Here is a 20,507-nt window from a genome sequence, read left to right on the forward strand (position 1 = left end):
ATTACAGTGGTAAACGGAGTTTTCAAGTTAGGTCTCATTTTGAACCCTAAAATGAAACAAGGGCTCGAAGGAGGTGAGCGATTAGGAAAGCGCTGGTGCGGAAGCCCCAGGGTGGAAATGCCTCTGATGTTTGAGAAAAAGCAAGAAGGGCAGTGTGGCTGGAGCGGGCTGAGTGCAGGGAAATGAAATCAGAGAGGCGAGGAAGGTCAGGAGGCCGCATAGATCACCATACGGACTTCCGCTTTTACTTGGAGTGAAATGGGGAGCTGTTGAGGGTGTTGAGCAAAGGAGTGACATAAATGGCATTACGATTTAAAATGAGCCCTTCCGGCACGCTGTTGAGATAAGCCATGGCGAGCAAGGGGGGAGGTGAGCGAACAGTGAGGAGGTTACTGCAGGAATCCAGGGGAGAGGTGATAGTGTCTTGGGTGGTCCAGGGAGGTGGTGGACAGTGGATCAAGCAAATAGAATGTTTAGGCCCTACTGAGGAAATTGAAGCCATTTTCACGTAAGTTCTCCATTTCCAGCCGGAGGAAAGGCAAATGACCTAAGTGCCCCGATTATAAGCAGTTGGTGCTTCAGGGAAGGAAGGAATCCATGTAACAGCACCGGAGAGCAGGCACGACACTGGCAGGCTGTCTTCACCGGCTCCTCACACTTCAGCCATTATCCTGGGAAGACAAGTGGAGCTTGACTTCAAGTGCTAAAGCTCAGATAGACACTGCAACTTGGAGGATCGGAAATATACCGAAACAAGCTACCGGAGCATGCCAAGGGCAGATGGAAAGTACTCAACATCACGCACGGATGAAATATGAATTCCCTTTTCAGAGTGGAGGCTCTGTGTGCTCTGGGGCACACAGTGCAAAGGCAGCCTTTGGAGTCAGCCTGGCTGGGAGTCCTGATCTGTTTGCTAGTCAACCTTACTGGACCCTCCCAGGCTCACTTTCTTCATTCACAATCAGGCCCATCAAGGCCCTACTTTATTGCTTCCGAGTGGCATACGACTAATTGAAAACATTGTCATCAAGCATGCCTGGTTTCACTTCAACCTGCCCCCTGCCCTCCACTCGCACTACAGCCCACATTCCTGTGGCTTGATAACATCTCAGCTACAGCCTGGTGACACATTTAACCTGTAATATACCTCTTGAGCGTTCTTTTTGCTTTAGAGCTCCTGTCTTCTTGCCTTTATCTCTAGTCCCTTTCCCTCATGGCAGCCTACAAAGACACACTCGTTTTCCCCTTTAGATGACCTTTTAAAGAGGAGTAGGGAAGTGTCTGCTTTCTGTTAGTCCTGGCACACAGGGGCTTGGGGAACCGGGCACAGAAGAGGTATGAAAACCATATATTCACAAGGAGCACACGGAGGTCAGCCCTTGTCCCAGTGGCTCAGCTAACAAGCAGCTCCTGGAGCCAACTGAGCAGCTCCCGACAGCACAGAGCGGAATGTGGCAAAAACGGCGGCGTCTCACCCACGAGCGGCCTGGGAGGGGACACGAACCCTCCCCAGATGGAGATTTCACAGCTCTGAGTTTACAGGAGTTTACTATTCCTATTCTTTCCCAGTCTGACGGCCCAATGGCAGAATCCTTTTGGTTTTTGGGTCCCAATTCAATATCTCCAAGTCTCAACTCCTCCCAAGGACGTGGAGAAGCACTCTATGATTCTGCCTTTTAAAGCCAGAAGTAAACAATGCCTAGAATGAAGAGAGGGAAATATCTCACCTGGCACACTGTTTATTTTGTGACCTTTTTAGCCTTAATTCCCTTAACTTTCCTTTTCTTTTCTTTTTTTTAATACTTTTTTTGCAGCTAAGCTCAGAATCCTGACCCACTTTCATACACAAAGCCATGTTTTCCAGTATACAGAGAGGAGACTACCAGACAGGGAACAATCTCCTTCAAGACTAAGCACACAGAGAAGAGCCAGCGAGACCATCATCCAAACATGTCATGTTCTCCCTGGCACGCCTTCAACCCGCATGCTGTACTGAACTGAGTAGGCATGAGCAGATGAAGGCACGTCAGAGAGGCCGGAACACCCCACGCCGCCTCGTGGAGTCTCATTTCTAATTGGCCAAACCAGCAGCCTTTCTTTTCCCCAGTGGGTTAGTTCATGTTTTCCAGGAAGGACATGGTGCGATCTACTTAGAGATAAACAAAGGAAATGATCAAAACCTAGGCTGTGGGCTGCAGTGACCTAATCTGATTAAGACACAGGTAGGTGAAGGGTCATTCCCACGCCTTAAATGACAGCGGCCTAAAGGAGGATTTCCTGAGTCTCACTCTTACAGTTTGGAACCTACTTTAGGAAAAAAATGAGCTAGGCCCACCCTTGCTGTTCATTTTGAAAGATTTAAAATTTCACACACTAAAACCATAGGTTTTTTTATACTCATCTGTAACATCTGCAAATCAGAAATATGCTGGGGCCCAAATGATACCTTATTTGTGCTAAAATATTGATAAAACAAGTACAACACTTAATCAGATTAGAAATAGCTTTCAGCCACAACTAGAAGGACGAACAACTAAAATATGCATCTGTGTACTGGGGGAAGTTGGGGAGAAAAAGCAGAAGAAAAAAAAAGATTGGCAACAGTTGTTAGCTCAGGTGCTAATCTTTAAAAAAAAAAAAGACATAGCTTTCATTGTGTTTTTCTATACTTGTAAGTACTACATGTGAGTACCCACTACATGTCAGGTGCTTCTCTCTTACCCTAGAGGGATATTCCAGGTTAAACATACCAAGGCAGTGTGGTTTGGATTAGGTCAATCCACAAGAATGCAGTTGCTACTGGAAAGATTATTAAAAAAATCACCCCCTCAATGTATGTTTTAAATTAGTTTCAAGCTAAGTCTATGCCACCTTAAGGGCAATCAAGTTGCACTTTTGGCCATAAATAGTTATTTCTCATAGTTCAACATGATTTTTCTCCTGAAGCCAGGATGAATTGGTTGGGCACCCTTAGCATCAACAGCTCCAGCTTAGGGGCCATATACACCTGTAGGGGAATCCAGTTTCCACCCCATAGGAGTTGGGAGTGCTACGGCATCCTATTTAACCTTTTTGTGCACTTTATCTTCATCTATTAAATTGCGGGGTGGGGGGGGGGGGTGGAATAACACCTTTCCAGAAGAACTCAGTTGAAGCTTAAATGAGGTAAGACATAAACCTATTCTATTACAGTTCCAAGAATGCAGAAGGAAACTCAAAAAAAATTGGTCTCTACTCACCTCCAATGGTTAGAGAAGTGAGGCCATGTAGACTTTATCAGAGAGGATTGATGTTTAACTACTTGCTTCATTGCAATTAGTTTCTGACAGACACGGTCAGTTGTCTCTCCAGCAGCCGCCTACTCCTCCCACCCCGACTTCTTCCTTGCCAGCAGGGTCCAATCTCCCCAGAGATATTCCCTTTTCCAGGCTCCTTTACCCTCAGGACTTGCCTAGTTGGCAAATGAGCAAATCTTGGACAATGGGACCAGAAGGGGGACATCTCTTAGGAGGATTCTGTGAGAAAATTTCACCTCTAAGACAAAGACATATTCTGGAGAATATGTGCCTTTTCATCAGCTGGACATGTGTCTTCATGTAAGACTTGAAAGGCAGCAGCCATCTTGCAACTGGAAGGGTCAAGCCCAAGAAGCAGCTGGTGTGCAGAGGATGGTGGAGGCAAAGGGTGGAATGAGCCTGGCTCCTTGCTGACACTGTTGAACTGCCGAACTGATCCTGCCACCATCTGAATTGTCATTATGTAAGATATAAACGCTATTGTTTAGGGCACTCTTAGGATTCTGTAACATGCTGCCTAATTGATATTGGGTTCCTCCAGCAATATAAGGAAATCTTTAGCTATGTGAATCTGATGACGAAAGTGGTGATTCTGAATAGTTAAAATAATAATAAATAATAATAATAATAGAATTTTGTGAGATTTAACAATTTTCAAAGGAAATGTTCCTAAGATAATATTACATTCTTCTTTGATTGAAATATAAATATTATTTAACTCTTTCTTGATGATTCAGTCTTATTTCAATGTATCTGCCAACAGCAATGCTTCCCTCCGTTTCTAATTTGCTCGCATTTAGAAAATCAATTAAAAAGTAACTTCTTTACTAAACTGCTCTGACTTCGGTCTCTCCCTACTTTTAGTTTACCTTAGATCGCTGATAAAATAATTTAAATTTATCTCTGGAATTAAAGTGTAGACTGGACATGGATCGGAAGGGATGTCCTGTGAGAAAACTATAAACTGATTACAGTGAATGTGCTACACGATTTCTAATCTGGCTGCTCAAAAAGCATTTTGCTTACCTTTTTTCCTCCACTGTCTTCGAGATAAGAGCAAGCTGACTTCTGGACAGGTGAGGTATTATTATAGGCGACATATCACCTTTAATGCAGCAAAAGAGTTATCATCATGATAATAGGTAGTAGGAACAGAAAGCTTCCCTTCCCTGGTTGATTGAAATAATGCATTAACACACATGATTTCAACTCTCACAACAGCCTTATCAAGTAGGAGGCAGTGGAGCCTAGAGACAACACATGTCACCTCCAGGGTCAGACCACCTGGGTTCAAATTCTGACTCCAACCACTAACTGCAGAATCACCTCTTCTCAAACTGCAAAGTGGGGTTGATAATAGTGACTAAGGAAAGAGCTGTTGAGAGGGTGAAGTGAGATAATGCCTGTCAAACATATAGCACAATGCTGGAGTCGGTACGCACTCCACAAATGATGGCTCCTATTATCTCCACTTTACAGATGAGGAAACTAGAGCCTAGAATATGTAGGTAGGTAATTTGAGCAAATGGTGAAGCAGGAACTCAAAACTAGGTGCATAGGATTCCAGAGTTCATCCTCAGTCACAGTGATACTGGTCTTTATCATTTAACAGTCAATGGGGAAATCAGAGGAAGGCCAAATCCTTGGGCCGTGGACAAGAATGACAGGATTTACTGCAGAAATAAAATTTCAGTTCAGCATTACAAATACCAGATTCACAATCTTCTCCCTGCCAAAGAAATAAAACAGCATTCACTCCCTTCACTTGTTTCTTAGGAAGAATGATTCAATGTCTGCAGACTGACCACCTGGAATATGTAGTTAAGAAATTCAAATGCATAATTATTCCACCAAGACACTGTTCAGTTCAAAATATTTGCAGGTTTTTATTAAAAAATCTAAATTGTGGTATTCAAAAGGCATTTCATATGCTCATAAACATGCTAATTTAGCATTCTGTTGTATTTACAACGAGATGATTCAACTAATATGCATCATAAAACATTTGGAAAATAAATTTGAGGTGTCAGGGAGAAATTCATATGTGTATATAATTATTTAGTCATTATAAATCCATATGAGCATGTTAATTTTGTTATCTTGCTGTTGAAATACTAAAATTTCCTGGAAATTATGCATTCTAAAAGATAAGCCACTCCTAAGCCACAAAATTCTAATGTATGTTGAAATGTTTTTATTGCAATTTGCTTTTAAGAAAATACTATCCAGAAGTTATCTAATTCAATGAAGCATAATGAGTCAGAAATAAATTTAAAAAATAATATCATTTTCTTTCTGCCAGTTGCCTGAAGCTCAGAGATGAGGTCAGTCCTTGGGCATTATAAATCAATTTTGCTTAATTTTCATGAATTTCCTAGGGATAGCACTTCAACAAAAATGAATTTAGTCCATCACTACTATTCAAAAGCAAAAGCTATCCTAGAATACATCTCATCAACTGCTTCTCCAATGTCCCCAACTACAGGAATCTTAGCTTTCAATATCTTCCAGTAGACAGCTACAGTCACATTTTTGGTTTTGCAGTAGACAATCTCTTCAAAGCAGTGGACGAAAGCAAAATAGGCTGCGTCCTTCCATAACTTCCCCTGGCAGTCCATTTCGGAATGCTCAAAGAGCCCCTTCTACCGCCAAAGCTGTCAGCAAGTGTCCATCTGCTATTCCTCTTTGCCTACCACTCACTCCCTTCCTGTTTTCCTTCCCTGTAGCTGACATCCCCTTACTTTGTTGCAAAGTTCCTCGGAGTGTGGTTCCTGGGCCACCTGCACTGTAATCATTTGGTGGAGGAGGAAGGTGGTTGCTACAAGAAACAGATTTCTAGGCCCTACCAAGTCAGAATTTCTGGGAAGGGTGCCCCATGGATCTCTATTTTTATCAAGCAGCCCAGGAGATCTTTCTGTACCTTAAAACTTGAGATTCACTGCATCAGAAAAAAACTGCTCTAAGATAGTTACAAATAACCCCCTAAACGCCTGGCCTTGATCAGCTGAATATTCCCTGAATATTTAGAATAAACTCCTGCCGTGGCCTCTATGAAGTAGAGGATTTTCTTTCTTTCTTCCGCTTCCCTCACTCTGCAGCTCAACTATTAATTTTCCGTCTTTTCTCTTAAACCTTTATTCCACAGGACACATTTCTTTCATGGTTCAACTAAAGCTTAATCTGAGCTTTAGCTCTGTATCTTCAAACGTCCTCCATCCACTTCCACCAAGACATCCAACTGTGATTTCTCACTCAATATGTTCCAAGGCTAAATACATCTTTCCCACAAATGAGGCTAGCTCCAAATAAATTCATTCATTCATTCATTTATTCAATATTATTTACCACGCTCCTACTCTGTGCTAGGAGCTAGTGATGCAATGGTGCGCAAAGACACAGACAATATTGAGCTTATGAAACTTAACATTCTGCTAGGGGCAGGAGGTTGAGCAGAGAGGTTTAACGATACTCAACAATTATCTACACAATTACACCATTAAAACTGTGGTAACTGCCACAAAGATGAAACATAGGAAACAGACAGTTATGCATTTTTGGCAAAAATACCTCAGAAGTGATAGTGTGTCCTTCTCAGTGCATCAGGAGACACTGATTTGCACCATTATCGGTAATGGTAACTTTGATCACTTAAGTATGTCTCCAGGTTTCTCCTCTGTAAAGATACTACTTTTTCCTTTATAAATACAAAGTATCTTGTAGGGAGTTACTTTGAGAACACGCAAATATACTTTTGCCCACTAATTTTAGCATCCAAAGACGATTCTTGCCTGAAATAATTATTACTGTGATATTTGAAAATTATGAATTTTCTACTTTCATCCTTCCTTCTACATTTACTAGTTTAGTTGAAGTTTTTGAATGAAAGTTGTTTAACTTTTGCACAAAATTTTAGGCTGTCAAATGGATATATCTTTCACAATATCGGGGTTTTTCATGATTCTTTAGAAGTTCTTCAAACTCACTGATGAGAAAATGTTTAAGTATGTCCACCAATCTTTTATTACAGTAACTTTATGGTTAGATATTTTTGGATAAATACCTTTGATTTGTGTGGAATTTATTTGTAAGTAAGGAGTAAGACAAAGATACAGTTTCTCTTTACCACTAGGCAACATGGCCCTGAGCCTCCTCAACTAGGCTTAGCTTCCCTTCTAATTCTCAATTCTACTTAACAAGGTGATCTGCCCAAACCAGGCTCTTAGGACATATTATTAAATTGAAATAGTCTTTGTCATTTATACCTCAATATAGCTAAAAGGAAAAAAAAGCCTCACAGTGATGGATAAAGTTACAGAGAGAAAGAGAAGAAGAATTGGCAACCCAGAAAGGAGGCAGGCATGCAATTGTGGATGAAGTACCCCAGGTCTGGACTGAGAGCAGTAAAAAGAATGGAGAGGATAAATAGTCACTGGGGGAGATTTTGAGGAAAAAACATAGAACTTGGAAGTTCAGTGGACATATTGGGATACAGGAGCATAAGCAGGCAAAGATATTGTAAATGTTGGTATCTAAGGGCATGGAGATGGCGATGCTTCTGACTTCAAAAGAGAAAACTTCTCCATTTCAATGAATGGTACCAACATTCAATCAACTACACAAAACCTGGCAAATCCTGGAAATAGCCACACTGGATTGGGTCCCTCCCTCAACTCCAGATCCATTCTACCACTTACATCTGCAAATTCATCCTCCAAAATCTCTCTCAAATCTGCATTTTCTCACCATCTTTCCTCACAGCACTCTAATCTCTGCCACCCCTTTTTCTGTCTGTATTGCTGGAATAGCCTTTTAATTGGTCTATTTGTTTTCATCATGCTCCCCTTTGATTAATTCTATACACAACAGGTATGTCATTCAGATACCGTCATTCCTTCACTTAAAACCCTTTAATAGCCTTCCATCACTATTAATATCACATATCCTTAATAGGTCCCACAATGCCGGGTCTGACCCAGCTGCCAACTCACCAGACTTCTTTCGCACCCCCTCCTCCACACACTGGCATCTTTCAGTTGCAGAGATGCACTATGCAAGGTCTATGTAAATGTGCCCCACTCTCATTTCACACTTCCACTACTTCTGCATCTTTCCAGTGTTAGTTTAAGCATCTCTCCTTCAAACAAAATATTTTTGACCACTTCCAGACTAAGTCACACTCTTAATTATATACTCATGAAGAAACATCAGACGTACCCAAATTGAGGTATTTTCTACAAAACAACTGGCCAGTGCTCTTAAAAAATGTCAAGATGATGAAAAACTGAGGAATTGTTTCAGAGTAAAAGAGACTAAGGAGACATGACAACTAAAAGCAATGTGTGATCCTGGGTGGGATCCTGGACCAGAAGAAAGACATCGGTGGAGGTGATTAAAATCTGTAGTTAAAACAAGAGTACTATAACAGTGTTAAGTTCCTGATTTTGATAACTACTGTGATTATGTAAGGTGCTAATACTTGGGAAAAATGGGTAAAGGATATATAGAAATTCTATATACTGTTTTTGCAACTTTTTGGAAGTTTGAAATTATTTTAAAATAAAATATTTTTTAAAAAGTTCAATGAGTACCTTAAAAATCCCTTCAACAAGTAAAAGGACAATAAAAGGAAAAAAAATTGCATCACTTGCGACAGCTATAATATTTATTACCTCTACACTATAGGGAGCATTTGCAGAACAGAAAGAAAGAGATAAAGGGTTGAATAAAAATGGACAAATGGAATGAACAAGTCATAAGAGAAATATAAAAGGGTAGTAACGTGAAAAATGTTTAATCTCATCAGTAATTAACAAACTATGAATTTGAACAGGGTATTTTCATTTATTGGATTTATAAAATTTACATGATTGATCATACTCAATATTAATGAGGATTGGAAGAAAAACTGGCAAGTTTTTTTTATAATATTCATTCCTGTTGACCAAGCAATTCCAAGATTTCCCCATAGACTTTCCTGGCCAAATAATACATACACACAGTCACTGCAGTATGGTTTAAAAGTATTAAAATTTTGGAAACAAAAATAAATAGCCATCAAGAGAGAATTACTTAAAATAAAGAATCTCCTATACATAAAAAACCCTAAGAAATCCACCAGAAAACTATTAGAAATAACAACTACAGCAAAGTTTCAGGGTACAAAACCAACATACAAAAATCAGTTGCATTTCTATACACTAATAACAAACTAGCAAAAAGAGCACTCAAGAATATAATCCCATTTACAATCACAACAGAAAGATTAAAATATCTAAGAATAAATTTAATCGAGGAGGTGAAAGACCTATCTACTGAAAACTATGACGTTATTGAAAGAAACTGAAGAAGACATAAAGTTATGGAAAGATAGTCCATGCTCATGGATTGGAAGAATAAACATAGATAAAATGTCCACATTACCTATTGCAATCTACAAATTCAATGCAATCCCAATCAGAATCCCAATGACATTCTTCACAGAAATAGAACAAAGAATCCCCTATATGGAACAACAAAAGACCCCGAATAGCCAAAGCAATCCTGAGAAAAAAAGAACAAAGCTGGAGGTATCACACTCCCTAAATTCAAAATATATTACAAAGCTATAGTAATCAAAACAGCATGGTACTTGCAGAAAAACAGACACACAGATCACTGGAACAGAATTGAGAGCCCAGAAATAAAACCACACATCTATGGACAGCTAATCTTTGACAAAGGAACCAAGAACACACAATGGAGAAAGGAAATTCTCTTCAATACGTGGTGTTGGGAAAACTGGACAGCCACATGCAAAAGTGTGAAAGTAGACCATTATCTTACATCATACAGAAAAATCAACTCAAAATGGATTAAGGACTTGAATGTAAGACCTGAAACCATAAAATTCCTAGAAGATGGGTCAGCCCAGGTGGCCTACTGGTTAAGTTCAGCACACCGCGTTTCAGCCACCTGGGTTTAGTTCTTGGATGTGGAACTACACTGCTCTATTAGTGGCCATGGTGTGCTGGCAGCCCACATACTAAAAAATAGAGGAAGACTGGCATGGGTGTGGGCTCAAAGCAAATCTTCCTCAGCAAAAAAGAAAAACTCCTTGAAGAAAATATAGGCAGTATACTCTTTGCCACTGGTCTTAGCAGTATGTTTTTGAATACCACGTCACTCAGACAAGGGAAACAAAAGACAAAATAAACAAGTGGGACTACATTAGACTAAAAAGCTTCTGCAAGGCAATGGAAATCATCAACAAAATGAAAAGACAACCCACAAACTGGGAGAAAATATTTGCAAATCATATATCTGACAAGGTGTTAATTTCTAAAATATATAAAGAACTCATACAATTCAACAACAAAAAAATGAACAACTATATCAAAAAATGGGCAGAGGATATGAACAGACATCTTTCCACAGAAGAAGTACAAATGGCTAACAGGCACATGGAAAGATGTTCAACATCACTAATTATTAGGAAAATGCAAATCAAAATTACAATGAGATATCACCTTACACCTGTCAGAATGACTATAAATAACAAGAAAAGAAATACATGTAGGAGAGGATGTGGAGAAAAGGGAACCCTCATACACAGCTGGGGGGAATGCAAACTGGTACGGCCACTATGTAAAACAGTATGGAAATTTCTCAAAAATTAAAAATAGAAATACCATACAATCCAGCAATCCCACTATTAGGTATTTACCCAAAGAACATGAAATCAACAATTCAAAGAGATTCATTGCAGCGTTATTCACAATAGTCAAGACATGAAAGCAACCCAAGTGTCCATCTACAGATGAATGGATAAAGAAAATTTAGTGTGTGTGTGTGTATACATATACATGTATACACACACACACACACACACACACACACACACACACCTGGAATACTACTCAGCCATAAAAAAGACAAAATTGTGTCTTTTGTGACAGCATGGATGGACCTTAAGGGTATTATACTTGGCGACGTAAGTCAGATAGAGAAAGACAAACACCGTATGATTTCACTCACATGCGGAAGATAAATAAACACACATATAGGGAGAACTGATTAGTGGTTACCAGAGGGGAAGTGGCTAGGGGAGGGCAAAAGGGGTAGAGGGCACATGTGTATGTTGACAGATAAAATCTAGACTATTGGCAGTAAACACGATATAGTCTATACATAAACTGATATATAATAATGTACCCCTGAAACTTACACAACATTATAAGCCAATATGCCCTCAATAAAATAATTAAAAAATAAATAAATTGCATAAATAAAATCAAACAAAGAATCTCTATAGTGGATGAAGCCATTAGAAAGGACTTACATCTATATATACTGAACCAGGAAGTTGTTCAAGTTACAGCATTAAATCAAAAAAAAGCAAGTTGCAGAATAACGTATGAAGTATGACTCCATCCTTGTAATACTAACACAAATGTATTTAATGCATATTGACATTTGCACGAAAAACATCTGAAAAACATACACTGAATTTTTCCCAGCTGTTCTCTCAAGGATGGAGTCATGAAGGATTTCACATTCAATTCATTCCTTTCTGTACAATTCATTACAAGTATGTATCATTTCATAATCATATAAATTATACTTTTTTCAAGCCTATAAGTTTTGAGTAGGTAGCTCCAGAGTTGAGTCTTAGCCCTGATAGTTTCCAGATGTGTGAATTTTGATAAATTACTCAGTCTGTTTCTCCGGTCTAAAGTGAGAAATAATTGTGCTCTCCTTGCCTCAAAATATCATGAAGGAAGTGGTAGGTGTCGTAGTTATTCAAGGGCTTTCTAAACCCAGAGGGGCTGGTCTAGTCTGATGGCTGAGCTGGGTAGCCTTAGTGTTACACACTATGACATGCAGTTGCTGGAAAGAGCAATTTTCTGGCTACAGACCTTCAGGAACACAGAGCCAGCGAACTCTACTGCAATAACCCTTTCAAAGTCAGCCCAGCCAAATTCAAGGCCCCAAGGGCTCACTCTTGCTCCCTTCCGCCTTTATGGTGACATACCAGTCGGCTTCACCCACCTGTTCCTTAATCCTCTGTTCTGGACCAGGTGCAGTGCGGCCCTAGCTCGGGTCCCTGCATCAGGTTAGTCCCCTTCTCACAAACGCACACTGGTAACCTAGTGCCTACCAGAAGAAGTCTAAACACCCCTGCCAGCCCTCCAGTGCCCAAGGTCCGACCGCTTTTCCCTTCTCCTGCATTGTTAGACTTTGTTTCCCTCTGCTTCCCAACATGTTTTCCTCTACTTCCCTTTGATCAAACCCTCTCTGCCCTACCCCAACATCTGCCATTCAGAAGGATGAGTGACATTCTCTCTCAAAATTCTCGCCAACCCTGTGGTTTTCTGATTCCATCCGAAAACAAGCATTAATAAGAAAATGAAACACAGTATCGAGTGCCATTATAAAAACTCCAAGGCAGCCTTGATGTATATGTTATTACATGAAAATGTCTATGGAAATCAGGAGGAAAAAACATACAAAACTTAAAAATAGAAGCATGGATCTAAATATAGCATTAGACTTAGCTCTTAAATAGGTTTTTCTGAGTATGGTTTATTGACCAACTGCATCGGAATCCCCCGGGGAAGATATTAAAATGAAGGCTCGTGGGCCCTGCCCAAACCTGCTGAATAATAATGGATGGGGGTGGGATGGAGGACATTTTGGCTGTTTGAGACTATTTTGAGAAGCACTGCCCTCATTACCTTTCTACATCTTTCAATAATATTATAGTTGACAAAAGAAAAATAACCTTTATCCATAGAATGTGATGGTCATTGACATTCCTTTCAAAGTCTATATTTTAATTCCTTGAATTTTTCATTAATTAGAAAAACAAAGTTCCACACCCACTAATAATTCCAAGTGATTTGGGTTGGTTTTTTTTTTTTTCTCTTAAAGTACTATATTGATTTAGTAAGCAGTTTCTCTGTTCTGTTGAACAAAAACAGAAACATAAGAAGGGCTTATTCCAGGCCTCTCCTTTCTAATATCATTCCATCCACCATCTCCATTTGTTGCCCCTGTTAAAGAAAACTTATCTTGTGGAACAGTTCATAAACCAACCTTTCAAGGACAAAACAGATTAGAAAAAGAACTAGAGTCATCCACCAGAAGACTGAAGCATGAGCCCACAGGCATAAAGGCCTGTCTCTATTTCTTCTCGGTGGTTGAAATGCACATTTCCAGTGTTAAAAGTTATGGCTCTAGCAGCAGGATAAACAAAATCACACAGTCCTTAGATGAGCTGAAGTTCTGATTACAGTTTTCTTTCCACCTTTAATTAAAAAGTACACAGATGACTGGTGCCCCAGCCATTCAAGTCTGAAATGTAACAGTCTGAAAAGGGACCACACTGGAGTTTCTCTCTGAGTACCGGCAAAGGCAAAACAGCAGGCAGTGTCCACCAGAGTCAGACAGGGTTAAAAATGAGTCATCACTGGCCTCTTCTTTCCAAGTTAACCCAGAGAGTCATCAAGTCAAACAAGCAAAATGAATAACTCGTGATGGGTCCCTGCACGTCATCTCTTGTATGAGCCCATGGTGAATCTTTGGTTCACTTACTGTGTTACCACTGAAACATAAGCATAGCAAAAGTTTAAAAAACAAAACACCAAATTCACCAAACTCAAATTCTTTCATCTTCAATCAAGTTTGAACTCATAAAATTTAAAAGCAGTTCCTTCAAAAGGAACTGAACTTTAGTTAAATAATAATGCATAACTTACACAAAAGTATAAATCAAAGGATGCAATCTAATATTTTTAAAGACGAGATTTTAAAAATTTTCCTCAACTAAACAGTACCCAAGAACTTTACACAAGACCAAGAAAAGCTTTTGCCTCCTTAGAAAAAACAACACTAGTTACAGATTTCTGAAAGTTATTTATGAGAACAAAGAATTATAAGGGCTAACCTAACGTTAAAATATTGAAATCAGCGATGACATATTCCATCCTAAAGAAGCTCTGGAAGAATTAAGAATTTTTGATTCTTTGTTGCTATAGCAATCTTCCTACCTATAATTAAAATGCGGCCTCTTATAATTAGACATAATTACTTCAACAAGTCAAAAAATAGCTAAAATTTACTCTGCTGTTACTCTATAAAATAATCTAACAAAAATGGTTAGGAAACATCATCCTAACTCCACCAGGGCTCAGGAATGGGCGATATATGAGACTCTGGTTGTGTGAAGAAGGGTGGTTAGCATAGAAGATTTTCAGAATACTAATATCTGCCCAATAATATAATGAGTACATATACTCATTTGTAACATCTCTCCTTATACCCAGTGACTCTTTATATACAATGTAAATGTCTCCCTAATATAAGGTATTATATAGTATATAATATACACATTATAATGTATATAATGCATATGTCATATGATATATATACTATGTACATTGTCTAAAATGCATATAATATATATTATATAATTATGTAATATTACATTATACATTATATGTATGATGTATATGTTATACATTATATTAGGGAGACATAGCCTACCCGGCTCCAGGAAAGAATCACCGGGTATAAGGAGAGATGTTATAAATGAATATGTATTACATTTGTCAACTGTTAGACAAAAACAAAAAGTAATCAATGTTTTTTTTTTGAGCAAGATTAGCCCTGAGCTAACAACTGCCACCAATCCTCCTCTTTTTGCTAAGACTGGCCCTGAGCTAAAATCCATGCCCATCTTCCTCTATCTCATATGTGGGACACCTGCCACAGCATGGCTTGATAAGTGGTGCCTAGGTCTGCACCTGGGATCCGGGCTGGTGAAGCTCAGGCCACTGAAGTGGAACTTGAGAACTTAACTGCTGCACCGCTGGGCTGGCCCCCAAAATAATCAACTTTTAAAGCATATGTGAAACACAAATTGGAACACTTCTTAATAAAGAACTTAATGAAAAATGCCATTTATAAGAAACCGAAACATCAAGGAAAAACAGCAAAAATTTTGCGCAACAATCTGGGTACTAATTCTTTACTGAAGACGGCAAATTCTACAATGGAAATTATTGGAGCCCTGGATCTCCAGGAGGACAAGCCCCAACTTTTCTTGCTCCAACCAGTATCCCCAGCACCTGGCATGCAGTACGGGAGACAGTGATAAATACAAGTTAGGACAGCAGGCATTGGAGTCAGTTGTCTCAGTTTGACTCCCAGCTCTATTACCTACCAGCCTATGATACTAAGCAATTTACCTAGCCTCTTTGTGCCTCAATTTTTTAATCTGCAAAACAGTACCTATTGCATAAGATTGTTTTATGAATTAACAATAACAATAACAACACATACAGTACTTAACTTTGTGCCAGACACTTCTAAGTACTCATTTATACTTATTTATTTAATCCTCCCCAAATCTTATGAAATAGAAACTAATATCCCAATTGAAAGATGAAGAAACTGAGGCTCAGAGAAGTTAGTAACTTGTCCAAGGACACACAACCAGTAAATGGCAAAAAGAATTCATGTTCCTAACCACTCCATCATCCTTGACATAACATGTGTTAAAGATTAGTACAGTGCCTGGAATCTAGGACAAGATCAATAACTAATGTTTATTAATAAATATTTGTCAAATGTGTGCAAGATTCTGAGGTTACGCCAGGGCTCAGCAGGAAACAATGCTGTGAGCAACTGATGATGTGCCCCAGGGATGTGGAATGTGTGGGTGATCACGCTTGGTCCATGGGTTTACTATCCCTCTTTCACATGAAACAAAGAATCCTAATGTCTGACTGCCTGAAGTTTTCCTGCCTCCACCTCAGTGCGCTTGGATCTTATGTCAGGCTGTCATTAGCTCACACCAGATTACCACCTTCACTCTGCTAATCCACTCCCCATCCAACCGCCAAAATACTCCTCCGAAAAGATGCTTTCATCACTTCCTCCTTTCAAGGAACCTGCCTTGAATTGGCTACCTCATCAAATCAAAATGCCATCCTCTGGCTTTCAAGGGCGGTAATAAGACATGGAAGGAACATGGCTTTAACTCTAGTTCAAGTGCTTAAGTGCCTACTTATCAAATAAATACTTGATAAGAATGGCCATGGTTCATTACACAGAGAATAGCAGTGTTAGTGTTACTTCAAAACAGTAACAAGCAATTTTTTATTTTATGTTCTTATTTTGGACATAGTCCAATAGGAAAAAATTTTAAATGCTTAAGGATCTCATTTGATTTTTATTCAGAGTGAAACAAGCTTGATTGGAGGAGATAAAGAAAATGTGAATTATTAATAGGCACTATAATATTAATATCCAGGCAAATTCCAGACAGCTTTCTAACCTTTCATCCTGAAATTAGACCATGAATCATAGACTAAACCTCTAATGACTGGGGGTGAAGTCAGAACTATTAAAAAAAAAAAAAAAGGAAGGCATAACATCCTTAATATTCAAGATCATACCATGCACCTATTTCTAAGAGTACCTTGAAAAGTTAACTAGAGCAAATCAAAACTTGTGAATTACTGGTGCTTATATCAAAAGAATGCTTTTAATAAACACAGTTACTAAGTAACCGCAGTCTGAATTAATGCCTCTAAGCCAATCGCATCAAGGGACAAACACAACATGGATTTAATTTAAAATTTAGAAAGAAAATCAAGTAACGTATGCTTTGAAGACTTAGCAATTTGCCAAATGTTTAATTGGCTTTTCCCCTTAGCATGAGGGGATGTAGGATTGTACTAGAAGTTCATCTGATTTGCTTAGAAATGCAAATAACTTCTGACAAAAGGTACATCCAGATGTAGCTACATCCAGATTATTCCTTAGTTGAACATTCTGATGTCAACTCAGGATTTCTGAATGTACATTCACACATCCAATCAGACAATCCACATGTTCAGAGAGCTGGAATAAGCAAGTCCACAGGTCCCAATTCAGTGTTTTTTGTTTGTTTTTGTTTTGTTTGGGAGGGATTGCCATTGTTCCTTCAGTTGAAGAAGCTGGTCTTCTTATCTGAATATATCAACCAGGCTTCAATTTGATGAAATGTTTGGTGATTCATGTAAAGTCATAGTTAAAAAAATCAATAGTAGGGAAGGTAATGTAGTTAGGTTGGGAAAATTAAGACATTCTAGAATTGTTAGTCATTTAACAAATATTTATTGGGCAGCTGCGATCCATTAGCTCTAAAGGACAGAAAGCTTATTCTAATATTTTCAGTGATGACCAGGAGTCATTTCTCCTTGTTTCAACTGAAGTTACTTATAAATCTTTAACAGGGTCAAGAAAAAACACCAGCCTTAGACAGAATCACAAATCCAGTGGTTTAAAAAGTGTATAATTGGTAAATCCATCCTCCAGGAAGGCACGTAGCATTTCCTGGGCAGCATCCACATATTTTTTCTACCCCTCATATTTTGAGCAAGAATTATCAAGCTTTTCTTCTCTGCAAAATGTAACCTCACTCCCTGGAGTGTAGCTGTAAGAGGGCTTGGAAAGAGTCCTTGAAGGAGGTATATGATCAAATTGTGTTTAGTGAAGTCCTCTGTGCTGAAAGTAAAAAAGAGGTAACTATTATTGATAATTCTTTATTTTTATCAGTCCTTCTCAGGAGCCAACCCCAGAGACACTCCCCTCTCCAGGAGCAAATCTCTCTGCTGACGACACCCTTGGGACAATGGTCCTCTCATTTCTCCCTCCAAACCTCTCACTGGCAATGAGTCCTATGAAATAGGGCAAAAGTAGGCAAGCAAAGAAAGGCCCCCTCTGCCTGATCACTTAAATGGTGTTATTTTACAAAAGAGTGTAAGAAAACAAGTTTCTTCTTAAAATTCCCAAGAACCAGTTGATACATAAATTACAGTTTAAGTATATTCAAAAGCAGATTCCCAAGAGGCAAAGAATTTGCCATATACACGCTCGAACAGAAAACAAGCAGCCAGTTCATTTTCCAGGGAGATCCCAGTCACACATCATGCCTTTGAATGAAGATGCGGGAACGGAGCAAATGGTAAACAAGAGGAGCCTATTTCTCGAAGACATTAACTTGCATGAAAAACAACCATAGATATTTACAGTGTAGCTACAAAATGCCAACATGATAGTTGCAGAGCACATTTTGAAGTTCGATTTACCATCCATCTCACAAACATAAGATTGCCAATTGGATAAGGGCTGGAAAAAAACAGAACACAGTGGCTTAACCTCTGGGGAACCAACCATAGAAAACTACTCCCCAAAACTTGAAAGAGGAAATCAAACATTCAGGAGTAATTTATCTACCGGAACAAATTTGCCATACTGACCTTGACAGGGCCTTCAATCATGAGATCATAAATCAGCATCCCAGTGATTTCCATGATAATTTTGGAAACTCCTTCAAACCTAGGACTTCATTTTATTCTCAGTGATTAGTAGGGTGATTAGAAAACAGTGCACTCGCTAGAGCTTACTTTGAAAGATGTCTGTTTTACTTACTACCAAAAGCTAATTTCCAGAAAGCCACCCCCACCCCCAGGCCATCCAAACACACAAGATTTTTTCCAATCCTCTAGATCAGGTTCTGTTTCCTGAATTATTTATCACTCATGTAATTTTTTTTTTTTTAATTTTAGCAATTATAGCACTTTAGGCTCGTGGCTATCAGAAGGGTGGGCTGTTTTAGAGAGTTCTGGAAAATTGTTTTAGTGACATTTCACTTTGTGAATTTCATTAAAGCCTTTCGGCTCGGACCTAAATTATTCAGGTGAGGGAAAATGTCTTAAGAGTCGCTCAAAAAAAGTATACATAAAAGTAAACATCACCTAGAAAGGCGTGCCACACGTCCTGCAGGTGTAAAGGTCTATTTTTCCAATCCTCGGCCCTCTCTTCCTCACATCACGCACTCTCAGCCAGTGTATGACCTCTCTCAATGCCAGCACCATCTCCCAGGCTGCATCCCAAGTCTGAACCAGAAACACACGCGTATAGGTCACTGCCAGAGTCCCGCCTGGCCCCTAGGAGCGACAGCTTCCTGCCTTCCCCACAGAGGTGAAACTAACCCCTTAGGGTCTGGCTGCCGGGCGCACAGCAGCAGCGCAGGCGGCGGAAGCCGATCGTAGGACTTGCAGGAAGGAAGTGAGCAGCCAGCAAAGCGCATTTTCTAACCGCAGAGCAAGCCCGGGACTGGACGTCGCCAGGGGAAGAGGGGCCGGCACGCGCCAGGCCACCAGACACACGCACCCGGCGTGCACACTCGCCTGTGCGGGGACGCGCTCACACTCGCGCGCGCGCGCGCCTACTCACCAGCAACCTCTAATGTCCGGAGCCCGCGTGGGACGGCGATTGCAGCGGCTGTCCCCGCGCCTGCCGTGTGTCCTTGGCATCCGTCTGGCAGCTGCAGCCTGGGCCGCGGTGGCTTTTTACTAGAAGGCACTGCAGCCGGGTGATATGGCACCCAACCGCGAGGCGCCGGGTCGCTTGCCCCAGCCGTGCCTCCTCCGCTTCCCCTCTGCAGACCGATGGAGCTTTGCTAGTTCCAGTTGCTCGGGCTCTGGTGCGTTGTTCTCCTCCTCGTCCTCCTCCCCTTCGTGGCCGTGGCTCCTCAGCGCCGGGGGCGCACAGCTCCCTCGAAAACCCACACGCAGGCCGGTCGATCACAAGCCTGCAGCAGCCGTCCCTGCTGCCGCCGCTGCAGGAAAAGAAACTGTCACTGCGATGGTCCCGGCCTCCCCTGCCCCGGCCCCTAGGTGCCGCCTCCGCTTCTGCCTCCGCCCCCTTCTCCGCGGCTGCGGCCTCCAGCTTTCTGCGGAAAAAGCTCGCAGGTGGAAGCAGGTCACTGCGGCTGGCCTAGAGCGAGAGTAAAACGAAGTGCGACTTTCTCATGTGAAACCCTGCACGTCCACTCCTCAGCCCAGAACCACCCGGAGTCTCATTTTGCTCCACCATCAATTTCATCGAGGTGGACCGGAGTGGATGCCTTTTAAGACTGAAGTGCACGCATGCCGTGATGCAGCTGGGTTTGACGGTGAAACTCGCTTTGGAGTTGCAGGAAGGATAAGGTTTTGGTGAAAATCCGCTTTATCCTTCATATTAGGAATTCTACCTTGAAATTTATTTATAACCTGCCCCCACCATGAAACACTTTAGTGTACTCGGGTAATGCAAACTGTTATCATATCTGCTGGATATTATATTATTCTCATGTGCCATGTTTTCAGTATGGTTCTGGCACTGTGCCGGGCACTCAAT

The 20,507-nt window shown here is 40.3% G+C and overlaps 1 protein-coding gene across 10 annotated transcripts in view; it reads right to left on the bottom strand.

Moving 5' to 3' along the window:
• STAMBPL1 (STAM binding protein like 1) overlaps nucleotides 1-20,251 on the bottom strand; it is a 66,367-nt gene extending 46,116 nt beyond the window's left edge. For 3 of the 10 annotated variants that reach the window (XM_070610693.1, XM_070610723.1, XM_008530930.2), the window contains exons 1-2: nucleotides 19,563-19,980; nucleotides 19,082-19,222 (exon numbers count right to left, since the gene is read on the bottom strand). The gene's annotated coding sequence lies outside the window, so the exon portion shown is untranslated. Of the gene's footprint in view, nucleotides 1-19,081; nucleotides 19,223-19,318; nucleotides 19,529-19,562 lie in introns of those variants that run through there. The other 7 variants (XM_070610686.1, XM_070610741.1, XM_070610702.1 and 4 more) reach the window with 7 other exon arrangements.
• Between the last annotated feature and the right edge of the window lie 256 nt (nucleotides 20,252-20,507).

This window comes from Equus przewalskii, chromosome 1, assembly GCF_037783145.1.
Source record: "Equus przewalskii isolate Varuska chromosome 1, EquPr2, whole genome shotgun sequence".
Lineage (NCBI taxonomy): Eukaryota > Metazoa > Chordata > Mammalia > Perissodactyla > Equidae > Equus > Equus przewalskii.